The following is a 15,075-nucleotide window of genomic DNA, read 5'->3' on the forward strand; positions in this document are numbered from 1 at the left end:
TTGCCCAGATGATGAAGCAAAAGGTTGTTTTACAGAAGCCGGCGCAGTGATACAAATCATTTAAGCTAGCCGACCGGAACTTCATTTTTCACCGTGCGGTTATCAGGTTTTAACGCATACCCAGCAGCCAATTAGAATCGAGTATTCAACCGGACCATGGTATAAAAACTAATTCCATACATTCTGCTGATAAAGTCTTCAGTTGCTTTATGTTTGCTGGGGTTTATCAGATTGATATTGAAGTCTCCACAGAATAATATTTTGTTATTTAGAGAGGTAAACAGTTTTTCCATTCAGTCACTGAACATTTCTAAGCTTGACCCTGGTGACCTATAAACACAGTTTGTAATGATTTTTTTTTCTGAATTGTGATATATTTCAATTGTAAGACATTCCAGTGTTCCATCAACTGCAACTGACAATTTATCAATTACTGTAAACTTAGGATTTCTTTACATAAAATTCGACTCTCCCACCTTTTTTGTTTACTCTGTTCACATAGTAAAGTTCATAGTTTTCCAATTCAAAGTCAGCGTTCTTGTCGTGGTTTCAGAACAGGCAGACGGCTGGATCCAACTGCAGCAGGTTTATTAGCTCAGCTGAAAGCCCACAAAGCTAAATCAGGGTCAGGCAGGAGTTGATAACTGACAGATCATCAGAGGAGAGACAGGATAGTCAAGTTTCAGGTACGAGCCAGGGCAGTCGCCAGGCAGACAGAATCATAGTCAGGGTCAGGAGACAGAGGATGGAGTCCAGATATATTGCTCGGTAGGTATGGTCCGTTTGACACGGACGCTCTGGCGTGTGTTTCACCTTCATGAAACAGAGTGGTTTTTGGCACAATGTTTAGGGGCATGTGTCAACTAGCGCCAAATGCATCGTTTGGTTGAATCACGGTTCAGATGTCACTTGTGTTTGAACAGTTGGGCGCGCTATTCTCTATAAACATGCAATGAACCCCGAATGTTTCCCGACCAGTTCTGTTGTTTCCCCTGAATTAGAATCAGCGTCAGTTCGTTGCACTTTAACATGGCTCCTGGTAAAAACACGTACTGTGGCCCAGGATCGTTTCAACTCGGTTTCTCCTAATAAGACAATTCACTATGAACGTTATTTATAAGGAAAATACTTGTATGAATTTATGATGCCACTATCACATTAGAGATACCTCAGTGGTAAAGTTAATGGTCTCTGCACCCAGAGGTCCAGGGTCAAGACCAGTATTTTACTATTTTTTATTTTTTTTGGCTTGCGTGTATTTTCTTCATGTGAAATGTGTTTTGCTGTCAGGCACTTCTCAAGAAAATGTCACACATTGTGTTTTGCGTTTTTTTTAATCATTAACAACATTGTTTTGTTTTACGTTTATTCACTATTATTTCCACATTGAATCGTTAAAGGACCTTGGTTGAAGCAGATGATAAACGTCCAGTTTGCCACCAGATGGTTGGTTCATTTTTCTGGTACAATTACATGAACCTCTTTGAAAGCTCAATGGGGCTTCTATTCCCATCCATAATGCTCAGTAAGGAATGCAGAGTGGCACCAACTATACCTCACACTGAGCTCAACTCAGTGCAGAGCTTAAGTATGCTGTGGTTGATTGAGTGAATGAGAGTCAGGTGTGCGGCATCCAGGAAGTGTGTGCTGGTAATGCAGGGAGTTGTAGTGTGGTTAGAACTTTGGAGACAGTTCCTGTCAGTGACCAGAGGGGGAGACAGAGCTTTGACTTCAGTTACAAGTATTGTGAATATGCTAACATGGTTGGCGCTTCTAACGCTGCTAACATGTAGCGTTTTACATAGAGGTTCTAGAATTACTGTGAATTCAATTAATAAAGTCTGACTGACGTCTCTCTGACTCGTTTCTCTCTGTAAAAGTGCCTTATAGTTTGTTGAGCCTTATAAGTACAAAAATATACCATTTATTCACAGTGTGCCTTATAAACCGGTGAGCCCTGTAGAGCAGGAAATGCAGTGTAGTTCTTTATTGTGTGTGTAAAATATAACTTCAAATGTTATGAAATCTTGTCTATCTATTTTTGACTTTGGTCATTCCACCACTGTTCTTCGACTCACACCACAAATATTTCATACATTTTCAGTTACTCATCTGTGGACACCAAGAAAGTGGTTCTGAGTTTGGAGATGTGGCTGTCATATAGGTAAAAAAAGAAAAGAAAGAACCTGTTTGTCCCAAAAAAAGTCCAACTAAGACTAAGACTAAGAAGCCTTGTGAAAGGAAGCTTTTCGGTAGAGCTGCTGCAGCTGTTTGAATAAAACTCAATCAAATACAAGCGTGCTTAATAAAGAGGATGTAGGAACGAAGAGAACACACTGAGTTCTGTTCGGAAGGAACCACAGAAGAACCAAGACATGAAGAGAGGATGCAGCTCTGCACAGTTTTGAAGTGCGAATTTAACACTGGCTCCATTAGCACTCATCCCGAGCATCAGCTCATCTGTCCATCCTTTTATCTTTTCCTCCATCCGCCCCTCATCCCAATTCAATAAAAGGAGGAAATTAGCTGAGATGCTTCCTGGCAGGGGATGGAGGGCTGGTAGGGGTGGGGGAGAACATGCACTGTAGATGTGGTAGAAATGGGCGAGTACAGAGAAGAGAGGGAACAATAGAGGGAGGAGGAGGAGGATATAGACTTGGCAGGGCGGGGCTCTGGGAGGCTGAGGGAGCCAGAGAGACAGAAAATGAAGATGGACTGAGAGGCCTGAAAAGAGGATGTGAGAATGTGTCCATCTGAAAATGAAAATCAGGTGATGATGAGTGTAAGGTTGGTGTTTGTTTGCACTCATTTTCATGTGTGTGGGGAGGGTGTTTTAGGTGGGAAGTGACATGGTTCATTTTATTTGATGGTCTTCCTCCTCTCTACCCTTCAGTTACCTCCAGGGGAAGCATGTTTCATTAGATTTTGAGGAAGGGGGTTTGTCCGTGCACCAGAACAATAGGCTGTGTGTGCTGGAGGTGTTGCTGTGCAGCAGAGGGGGAAGTGTGACTCAAAAAAGACACAGAAACATTACAGTTATGGCTGTCCTGATGTTCAAAGTGTAAAAACCCGTTTGCATTTATGAAAATTTGCTTATAAAGAAATGAAAGTACGTCAATTGGAAGCATTCTAGAGATTTATCATAAATCCTTAGGATTCTCACACACATCATCTTTTCATTGCTGACTCTTTCAGAAGTCTTTCAGAGCCTGATGAATGAGTGGATAAGAAGCAAAGGACACAACAGAATTAATGCCTTAATAACCAGATTTTACCCCCCAGAGGGAGGGTTGGGGGGATAACGCAGAAAAAACCATAAGGACGTCAGGTTAAAACCAGATGTGACATTGGTATTTTTGTAATTCTGCATGTCTCACACTCTAATCTGGGTGTTGACATTCTGACTTAATGGGATCTTGGTGTTTGAATCTCAGGGTTTTCAGCTGCTGAATAGTTTGTTTATAAGGTATCTTGATTCTTGATCAGTGTTGAGTCAAATGTTCTCTAGGTCACCGACCGGTTTAATGTCAAACAGTATTTTCACGGACTGGCCTGTATGAAGTTAAAATTACAGTCCAGTTTTTTTTCTTTGCTTCTGGTTTGGATTGTACGGAGCCCGTGTCCTGACATTAAAAAACTAAAATATATCTCGTTCCCACAGATTAATATCTCGTTCCCACAAGATAATATTCCGTTCCCTCGAAATAATTAAGTCGTGCGAACGAAATAATTATTCACGTCATATGCCATTCATAAACATGGATATGCTCTCCGTCCGGCCGCAAAAGCCCCAACAGCAGCTTTCAGCGGTTACTTCCATGTCTCTGTGACCCACAGTCGTTCAAGAAAGGAAAAAGAAAAACAAGAATGATCAATTTATTAGTCTCAATGAATATCAGAAAAATATCACAAGATTTATGATACCTAGGCTTACCTAGGCGTCTCAATGAGCTTCATACCAGTTATCGTATTGTATTAAAAGACTTGCTAAACTAAACTAAACGGACTAAGCTAAACTGCGCTTAAGGAAAAGCTCCAAAAAATAAATAAATAACAGATTCTGGGGAAAAAAAAGAAGAAACCTCCACATGAAAGAGGGATCCTCCCCCAGGACTGACAGGCGATGTACCAGAACTCAGAAAAAAAATTAGCTTATCTAACTCTACAACTGGGGTGGGGCTGGGGGTGCGAGACGAGCCAGAGGAAGGATCCACAGCCAAGTACAGGAGCATGGAATCTGGATAAGCAGAAAAACAACTTAATTACGGAATCCTTCTGAGGGACAATCGCATTGTACCAACCAGAGGCATAGAGAGCTAAATGATAAATAAATGATCGAGAATAGAGGAGAGGAGAAATAGATGAAAATAGTGGACAGAACTCCAGTGCACCATACTTTCCCCAGCTTCTAATTTCTAGCAGCCTATTAGCAAATAATTGTTATGGAAATGCAGCCTTTCCTGACATGGAACACTGCAGCAGTGAAGTGCTTTGCGGGTTTATGCAGTCCTTTGCGTTGATAATGTGTTGTATATTGGTGCAAGCCGGTATGAAAAACCACTTTTCTCTGCGACAGAATCAGCAGATTCCTGTTGATTGTATAAATGGTTAAATAGTTACAGTATGTCAGAGACATCTCCATCTTAGTGGGTTAAAAACAGCATACACACAAGCCTTTGACCTGTTGTTATTGTAACACTTTAACATTGTTAGCCTTACCAGGTTTGAACTGGAAGATTGTCACCCCTGTTTGGTTGCATGAGGCTGGAAATCTTTCCATTCAAATATCAAATTACACATAAGGGCGGAAACGATCTGACCTTGGGGTGAAATAAAAATGAGGTGAAATAAAGAGGAGATTCAGTTATTGTTTTTTATTGTAAATAACATGCGTTTGATTGCATCTACTGAAGTTACATCTGCAAATCATGACAACCATGAGTCTCAGAACGAATAGACCAGCAGTCTTGTGTTTTCTGCAGCAGGGACAAAAACATTACAATTTCACCAAACTATCTCTGAAGAGGCATTACGTTACAAAAGCTGTTAGTTACATCGATCTCTGAGTATAGTCTTTGATGACTGAATTCTGATTCTGGCAATGTTTTTTGTTGAGTAGATTCAGAGAAGACCTCTGACATTTGGAGCAAATGAAAATATGATTTTAAACGATCCTTACTCCTGTATTTGCTGTGTCAGCGGTAGCTGCTCTGCGCAGAAGCCTTATGTTTCTGCTCCTTCATGCTGTCAAAGCTAAATGGTCCCATGTTAATAAGCATAGAGCCTTTTGCGATGGAAGACTGTAAATGAAGAAAGAGGAAATTTGCCAAAATGTGTCACTGTGCTCAGTCACTGTGCTCACAGATGGTTCAGTGGATTCAGAAACGATCAGTTCTGTCTTCACGTGAGATAACACACAGATTCACTAAGCTACAGGCTCCGCTGTGTGTGATAGTCTAGGTCTGGAGTGTGGGTCTGGTGCTCCAGTAGTTTCAAAAAAAGAGGTTTCCTGTTAAACATAACAGCGTACCTTCTTCTCTCCTCACGATGTCTCTTTGTTTTTAAATCATGATGTGAGCTCATCAAGTTGGCTCACATCATGCTCACGCTAACACCAGTGACCTCTTACAAACCGTTTTTGGGGTCACGCACCGGTTTAAGGCCTTTTTTTTTTTTTTTTTTTGAGGGTAAAGTTTATCTTCGTGGCTGCACGGTGGCGCAGTGGTTAGCGCTCTTACCTCACAGCAAGAAGGCCCCCGGTTCAAGTCCCGGCTGGGGGACATGAAAAACACAACATCAATGGGGGACCTTTCTGTGTGGAGTTTGCATGTTCTCCCCGTGCATGCGTGGGTTTTCTCCGGGATCTCCGACTTCCTCCCACCGTCCCAAAAACATGCTTCATAGGTTAATTAGCAACTCTAAATTGACCATAGGTGTAACTGTGAGAGTGAATGGGTGTGTGTTTGTGGACATTCTACCCTGCGACAGACTGGCGACCTGTCCAGGCTGTCCCCTGCCTTCGCCCACAAGTGGCCGGGATAGGCTCTGGCAAGGGAAAAACGGTCAAAAAAAAAAAAGAAATGTTTATCTTCTTAAAAAGCCTTCATTAAAATATCTGCAGCTGGTTTAAACTTTATTTGTACGCTAGATCTCCAGTAGGAACCATTAAGATGTCTTATAGCTTTTCTCTTAACCCATAACTGTCAAAGTGGAAGCTGAAAAACATCAGAAGCCAATCTCAGCATCTTCCGACCATCAATCTTATCTGCCAACAGAAACCTTCTAAAAAAACCTTTTAGTTTGCAGTCGCTTTAAGACAGTAGTAGGTGTATTTCTGACTTCACTTGCCTCTAGAATGAGTCGGATGTGGCATAGATAATCCAGTAATTTTCTTAAATAAAACCTCCATTGGAAGCAGATTAGAAGTAAAACGTAGGTTGTAGGTTGTGTTTTTTTTTCCTCTGGAGGCCTAACAGTCTTCAACTGCTTTGGGGTTGGAGATCATGCATTAAAGTTCTACTCAATCATCTTTTGATCTTTTGTCACAGTGTTCCCAGTGCTCTTTTAATAATGATCATGTCATTTTTAGCCCACATACGAAAAATCTGTGTTGTTCTTTAGGACATCCTTTCTGCAGAGCGGCAAAGTTGATTAGAAATTCCGCTCTGAGTTGTAGGCAGGACTGTTGGTGCAGCAGTTTGCCCCTGCTTAATTCCCATAATCCATTTGTTTACATGCTCTCTGCCTAGTTTACAGCCCCTCACAACCCCAACCTGACATTAGCCGTGCAACAAAAATGGCAGCAACATCAGATCTATTCAGACGTACAGTTCTGATCCAGATTCCAGCTCAGAGGAAAACAAAGACGTTCATGGATCTTTTTGTCTGCAGGTGGATGATCAGAATGGAGCAGAGCAGGGAGCTTGTAACCTGCTGATTGTAGTTTGTTGTGTAACAACTACAAGCTATCTCAAACTGCATTTTTCTGTACACTGCATTTTCATTTTCGGCATTCTGCTCCTGATTTACAAGGATTAAATAAATACTTAGAAATACAATTTTATTCTGAATTTGCTTTATAAATGTCCTTTAACAGAAAAATACCTCAAGAACTGGTCAAAAACACTCAAAACACAATTTTTATTGGATTGGGGCTTTAAAAAAACTATTATCATTACTTTAAAGATTCAGAGCACATAAAATACCTGCATCCAGGTACAGGTCTGACGCTGAAAAGCCACGACAAGCTTTCAAAAACATGGATGACGTGTTCATTCTGATTCCAGTCATAAAATTGGTTTAAGCTGATTAAAAACCAACACAGAAACAGCCAAATGTTTGCAGCGGAGGTCACACAGACTTCCTGTGAAGAACACCGCATGTGTTGGCTATGAAGTTTTTGCTGTCACAAATAAAGTGCTTGTTAATCCCGTCTTAGTTTAAAGCGGTGTGGGTGGGTGTTTTCACCAGGGGCATGACCTTTAGCGCCCCTCATCCTCTGACCATCTGCCCTACTCCTGGGTCGAGCACTGTCTAATGATAAAGAAACAGCCAGAATCAGGAGAGGAGGGGTAATTCCCCTGTGCTCTGCCAGTCAGCCTCATCCGTGCATCTTTGGAGGATCCTCTCTGCATTTCATTCTTTTTTTCCTATGGAGCTGGCATCAAACCTGCACTGAAAATGACTCTCAGTGAACATTACACCAGAACAAAGAGCCATGTGCTCTTTAATCCACTCATGTGACATGAACCACCAGAACAGTAGGGTTAGTGCAGGATTGTGAGTCTGAACTGCACCTTTTTGCAGACTGTATCCACAGATGAGATGAGGAGGAAGACTGCAGGCTGTAGGCTTTGGCAGCAGTCAGAGAGCAGCTTTTCAGTGAAATCAGCCTTTCGTCATGTTGCCTGACGCCTCTCGCCCTCTGCCTATAGATGGCAGGTTTGTTTCGTATAGTACTGCTCACACGCACACACATTGAGACACTAAAGCTTCTGGAATATGTGTGTTGGTTGTGTGTCTGTCTTTGGGGAGGGAGAGTAAAGGTCAGTGTGTTACTGGAATGACACCTGAGGTGTTTTCGGGTGCCTGTGACGCTTCCACAGAAAACCCGACATCACCACTGAACTGAGGAAAAGGAGGTAAATTTGGGGAGGGGATATTTTTCAGCACAAATCCCTAAAAGGGTTTTCTGTCCCCTTCCTGAAACCCATTTCTCCCCATTCTGTCTGTGCTCTGGTGTCTCTGATGAGCTCAGAGGGTCCAGCAGGCAGAAGCTGCTCACGGACCCGCGTCCTCCTCAGACTCGCCTCGTGGATCTCATTGTTTTCCGTGGATTTGTCCAGCCTGGACCCACAGTGATGAGCCCTGCTCCCTCTCTCCCTGTCCGCCTCGCTCGCGGCCTGTGATGTCAGCAGTCGTGGCCCCGCCCACCGGCTGGCTCGGAGTCTTGAGGTCCCGCTGCGTGATCTCACTCCTGCCTTCATGCAGCAGCGGGGTCTGCCCTTCAGAATAAAGAAACCGGGGAAACCGGGGCGGACGAGTGAATAGCGCGGGGGACGGTGGAGCGCGAGGCGGCGGACGTTCATGGTTGTGATCAGGCGCGACTGAAGGTAAGGAGGCGTCCGTCCGCGTGCGTCCATCCTTCCTGCATCAGTGTTTTCCACCTTGCTCTCCTCAGCGGGGAGGAGGAGGAGGAGGAGGAGGGGATGGGGCGCGCACGGGAACTTTGGCTCGTGGCTGTCGACTCTCTTGTTGGATCACATCGAATTGTGTTGCTGCACTTGCGCACGCGCACCGTCCGGGCGCGCGTGGCTCCAGCGGTGCCGCGTCCTGCGGGTCTCTACTGCTCGTTATGGGTGGCAGAAGGCCAGTGTGGTCGCGTGCGCGCATGTCACAGCTTAATTGACGGGCGCACGCGCGGCGTGCGTGCTGATGGGTGGCTGCTGCGGAATGTGCGCACGCAGCCCCGCAGATTGGAGCTCCGGCCTCCAGCAGGATGACCTGCGGCGTTGAAGCTGGCCGCTCCCGCAGCCGCGTGGAGCAGGGCTGCGCGCTGCGCTCTGCGCGCTGGACCCGCGCTGCTGTTTGGATGCAGACGCGGTGCGGAGACATTTTAAAAAACGTTTTCTGGCACATTCAGCCAGGTTCCTCCTCTGGCTCATGTGGATACGGTCTGGCTAAAGTGTCTCTAGTCAAACAGGATGTGTTGACATGTGTTCCAGCTTTAGACAATCAATGTTACACAAACTGGTTTTGACCAGAGGTACCGCAGCAACCTGCAGGCATAGAAATCCCACAATTTGTAGGCGCTTCCACTTCCAGGCATAAACAGGTGAATCATCCAGATGTCTTCCATGTTTGGAACTAAGGACCCACCTTCAACAAAAACCCAAACATCACAGGCCGAAAAATCCCCCAAATCACTTCAGATCACTTCTAGTGGGAAAAGGTCCATCCATTTTACTTATTTACTGCTCTGGTCCTGTTTCTTTATTTTTTGGATTAAAGACTGTTTTACAAACTTTAACTCAATTAAAACAACAGGAAACACAAACGAGAGGTGACTTTCCTTTTTCAACAGAAGCACAAGACATAAACATTTCTATGGGGTCAAATCAGGATCAGTTTAAAGTGGATGAAAAACCAGACTGCAAATGTAAAAAATAGACATTAGTAATAAAAAAAAACCTGAAAATTAAAAAAGGTTTAAACTCAAAATACACATTGTAATCCAAAAGGAAATATGAAAAAAAATGCTTTAAAAATTGGGCGTAGATTTTAAATTCGAAGAAAAACTAAAAATCTGAATTAAAGGAAAAAAAACTGTTACCAAATAATGAATGCTTCTAACAGCTTCTGTTCTGTATTTTGGTTTTTCATTTCTCTTCTTCCTCACTTTCATGTTTAGTTTTAATCCAGAATTGATGTTTTCAGCACTCCCCTTAACTTCAGGTGGGGGCGGGGCTTTGTGACAGAGGTTATGGTCACGCTCCAACACAGCGTCTGTTGTTGGCGCTGCTGTGTCGCCCCTCCTCTGATGTACCAAACTTTGGAAAAGCGTTATCGCTTCTCCACGCCACATTATTTAACTCAACTTTTTTTCCCCTGACTTACATTTTTTCACATTTTAAGTATTTCTTTCTAGTTTAAAACTGTTTTCAAATATTTTCTTAAAATGGCAAACTAGTATTTCATTCACTTTAAGCTGATCCTGATTTGACCTCATAGATTATATCCAAAATAATGAAAAAGAAGCCGAGGCTTTTGAGTCTCAATGCATTTTTGTTGTAAAAACATTTGATCCTTAACCCTCTGTTTGTGTTCCTGTCAGAATTTGAAGCAAAGTTTCACACATCTGAAAACAACCAGAATAGAAAACACAGAAAAAACTGAAACAAATATTTGTTTTCTTACAGTGTTTTTTCAAAACCTGAAGGCAAAGAAGTAACATTTTCTTTCACATCCCAGAAAATGTGACTTGATGTTTTGTTTTGGCAGCCTGTGGTCCTCTGCTGTAGCTCAGGGTTCACGCTCAGGGCCTTGCTCAAGAGCCATGTGGCAGCTGTGGAGGCTTGAACCGAGCTTTCGCTGACAGAAAGCCTCACTAAGGGCCACACCGATCCGCTTCCAGTGCCCTTGATGCTGTACACAGGATGCGTTACCATAGCAACACATCCAAAGAAATGGGGAAGGAAGGCTATTTTCTTTCTTTCTACTTTTTGTTTGGTTATTCTTTGGAGTTTCTGGTTAAATCTGCTTTATATGAATGCGGTCAGATGAATCGTGATCATCTCTGCAAATACTGCAGAGAAATGATGCAGTGAAGAAGTGAAAGAGACGGTAGAGGGTTTCTCGCGCCAGGTCAGAGCGGCTCCCCTCCCCACAGTTCAAGGTGAAACGACTCACTCAGCTCTTTCGTGGGAAGCATACGCATTTTTGGGTCAGACAAAGAAGAGGTCAGCTCATTAGACGGAACACTCTTAACACTTCACCCTCTCAGTTATTTTGAATAGTTGGTGGAAACTGACATTGTGTGGCACCCAAAGGGTAAAAGGTGGCCACTGATTTTCTGTGATGCTCCTCCTCACAGTCGGCTTTCTGCTGAGGGGGGGGGGGCTCTCCCAGGATAAATCCTCCTGCCAGGAGCTGCTTATGCTCTCCTCTTTGCCGTGGGATACCTTCCGTTTTTGACCGCCGCTTGTTCATGTAAGCAGACCAGAGAAGGAGCGACAGCCTGTCTGCTAATCCCCTTTTGTCTTCATCCTCGTCGTCTCCCCTGATTGGGCTGGCTCCCTTCTATTTCTGGAGCCTCTGGTGGCCGGTGCATCTTGGGAGTGCTCTGTCCAGATCACCTTATCCCTTGTGCTGTCTTAGATGACCCCCCCTTACATTGAAGTGTTCTTCCTACCATGACAAAGGAGGATAAAGGTGGAAAGATTTCATGTAATCCATGGACACCAGTGAAGATCACAAATCATTGAAGAAAAAAGGTTCAGCGCACTGTCTAGTGGGTCTAGATGACCCAACTCCCAATGGTAAAGAGCCTAGGATAGCACAAGGGTTATTCTAGACCCACCTCCGTTTGTTTTGGTCAGAAGGTGTTCATTTCAGTTCAGATTGCACTCCAATGAAAAGGTTCTTATGGAATTTTTATGATGATGGAGGACAGGTAGAAAGACAATAAAGTTTCTTAGTATTTTTTTTTTAGAAAAAACCTGGATTAATAAAAAAAAATCACTCAAACTTTATTTATAAAAAGCGCTTTACAATTCACACTCATACACCCCCACGGCCCCACACAATGCATACAGGCACACAAATCTGGAAGTATAAAAGACATGAGGCTTGGCTCAGCTGCAAGGGAACAATATAATAATCTCTTATACCAGGAGAAGCTCAGCCACAGAACATCACTACAGCCCCCCCACACCATGACAGCAACAGTGTCCCCTCCACAGCTGTGAGGCTGCGATGCTGGACCCCAACCACCCCAGCAAGGGCATATATATATATGTATATATATATATATATATATATATATATATTTTAAATAAATAACCAGATAGGATTGTCTAAAAGCTAAATTAAAAAGGTGGGTTTTCAGCCTCTTTTTGAAAACCTCTATAGACTCTGCGGCCCTGAGGTTCTCCTGCAGGCTGTTCCAGAGGCGAGGACCACAATGGCAGAACAAAGCCTCACCGTAAGTTTTGGACCGCACCTTAGCGACAACCAAAAGGTCAGCCCCGGAGGACCTCAGGGTCCCTAAGGGCTCATAGTTTAAAACCAATATCAAAACAATCTTGAAACCCACATGGAGACCAATGCAGTCATTTAAAAACTGGTGTGATGTGTTCCCGCCCTCTGGTCCTTGTCAGAACTCGTGCTGCAGAGTTCGGTTATAGTTTTAAGTTTGAAATAGACTTTTTGGGTAAACTAGAGAGCAGAGCATTACAATAATCTAAACGACTAAAAATAAAAGCATGTATGCTTGACGTTAGTGCTACAGTCATTTGGCCTCAAGCTTCCTGCTCCGCTCCATTCTGATGCATCCACCTGCAGACAAATAGATCCACGAACATCTTTGTTTTCCTCGTCTTACATCCAAACTGTACTGCTGCCGTTTATTGTTGCACTGGTAATATTAGGCGGGGTGTGTGAGGGAACTGTAAGCTAGCAGGAGAGAGTGTAAACAAAAGGATGATGGGAAGTCAGGACGGGTTTACTCTGCGGCAATGTTACCAGCTCAGAGGGGAATTTCCAACTAATTCCTGCTGCTCTGCAGAAATTATGTCCTAGAAAAGGACTCAGATTTTTTCATTTGGGCTACAAATGGCATCTTCATAATTTAAAGACCACTTTGACAATAGATCAAAAGATGATCAGTATGGGCTTTTAATGCTTTGTATTCAATGAACAGTTTTATTTCCATTCATATTGACGATGAGTGACTCTGACAGAGATGGCAAACAGACCTGATCTGACTATGTACTTGTGTTAAACACTCAGAAATATAATTTTAAGTTTAATTTTCCTAATAAATGCCCTCCATCAAAGAAATGCTACAATAACGTGTTAAAAACACCCAAAAACTGGATGGGTCTTCAAAGGAAGTTAAGCTGATTGGTTACTTGTTGAGGTGATGTGGATTCCTTTCCATTTTTTTAAAACTCTTCTCAAACCCAAAAGTCAAAGGGTTGCCCCTTGTTTCTGGTCGGGTCATCATTGAGATCTCAGGACTGAGCTACAGCAAAGTTTTTAATCACTATAGCTGTTCACCGTGATGATAAGAAAACATTAACATTACAGTTGAATACCAAACAACATTGAACTATATATGAATTGGACACATGGTGGTGGAAGGATAATAATATGGGCTTGTTTTGAAATCGCACGTGCGTTGGTCTACACTTTGTAATAACTGATTGCAGTAGCTTACATCCCTTCAAAACGTCAGATGTGGGGGATTTTTGTCTTTTAGCATGTTAACACCATCAAACTGATCGAAAATATTGTGAGAAGAAAGAAAAATAAATTAAATAAAATAAAAGTTAAAAAATATATTGTGAGAAGAATACCAGATAAGATGAGTAGTATCTTGTCATCTTGTCATACGTCATAGTTCTTGGCTGTTAATGGTATCTTTGTGAGCATATGCTCATAAAACAGTGGAATATTTCTGGATCGTAGGGAAGGCAGGCTCACTGACTGGTTCTGAACAGAGTTTCAAAGGACAGAACCTTCACATCTGTCCCGACTACACCAGTTATCCTCTCCATTCATGCTTCTGCCTGCCGGCAGAGTCATACCTTCAGTTGGAGGCTGTGGTCGCTGAGTTCATCCACTGACAGACTCAGAAAATCATTTTTCTCTTCAGACATGACACCAACAGCTCACCTGTAACCAGAAAACAATGGACTGCGTAAAAGAGGCTTCAAAGCAGACGGATCAGAGGTTCACAGTTTGCTGTGTTCCCTTCCTGATCAGCTCATGATTCTGAGAAAACAACCTTCCTCTGGTTTCAGTCTTTGTTGCAGTTTTTCCAAAAACTGTAAACCTAAATTTATAAAATAAGCTGCTTCTATTGTCTGCTTTATCATGGTCCAGTGTGGTTCATCCTGACCACACCTCATCCAATTAAATCCAGTTTCTATTACTTTATTGATTTGGAAAAAATAAGCCTGTTGGAAGCATGTCATCCATAACCAAAACCTACATCCGGTTGGGTGGTGTTACCGTTGTTTGGGTTGATGCAAAACGGACAAAATCAGACTGGAAGACAAACATTCAGGTTCCTCTGTCATCCTCTTAAATGTTTTTATTCTGCACTTGTTAAGTGAATGAGTTAACCCTTTAACACCCCAGCAGGAATTAACACACACACTCTTTTAACTACTGTAACACTTTGATTATACAATTAATGTAAATCTAACAGGTTCTGGCGTAGAGAACAGCAGCTTGATCTGTGGAAAACTCTGATTGCAGCCAATAGATTCACCTATTCACCGTATCTTTTGCAGAACAATAAAACATTAAAAGGACATTTCTACCAAGTTGGCATTTGGTTCACTGTAACACGGAGAAGAGGACAATCTGTCAACCTGCAAGTGTCATGAAGCATGAATTTCGCTGTCTATCAACAAAATATTGAAGGAAAACGTCCTCCATCTGTTCATGACCTCAGGCTGAAGTGCACGTGGGTTTTTCTGCAGTGGTCTACGAGTGGCCTAAAAACACCAGCACCATCATCCTCATTTAGTTAAAGAAGAACAAAAGAAATGTTTAGGAAAAATCTAGTCAAAAAACGTACCTGAAGATCAACATCCCATAACCACAACAATTATTTATGTTAACTTAAGTCGGTGTTCAAGACCAAATATGGTCAAAACATTCCAAGACAAAAAAAAAACAAAAAAAGAGTTTATCTGCTTGGTCAGAAAATATCCTAATAATCCCAAAGATTTAAATCATTATTCTGACCAAACATGCAAGTTTGTGAGACTAAAACCTTTTCCATATAAAATGAAGAACAGTTGTTAAATGATACCTTGTTTATAATTATACGAGTTTGAAATC

General features: G+C 42.5%; 1 protein-coding gene across 2 annotated transcripts in view; it reads left to right on the forward strand.

Moving 5' to 3' along the window:
- The window catches only part of LOC101169180 (nucleolar protein 4-like), a 121,344-nt gene that overhangs the window by 40,800 nt on the left and 65,469 nt on the right, over positions 1-15,075 (forward strand). Inside the window, exon 1 of one of the 2 annotated variants that reach the window (XM_078950100.1) lies at positions 8,256-8,612. The exons of the other annotated variant lie outside the window; for it this stretch is intronic. The gene's annotated coding sequence lies outside the window, so the exon portion shown is untranslated. Of the gene's footprint in view, positions 1-8,255; positions 8,613-15,075 lie in introns of those variants that run through there. 2 annotated transcript variants of the gene reach the window in all.

The sequence above is a fragment of the Oryzias latipes genome, chromosome 7, assembly GCF_053564925.1.
Source record: "Oryzias latipes strain Hd-rR chromosome 7, Olatipes_Hd-rR_3.1".
NCBI classification, from domain to species: Eukaryota; Metazoa; Chordata; class Actinopteri; order Beloniformes; family Adrianichthyidae; genus Oryzias; species Oryzias latipes.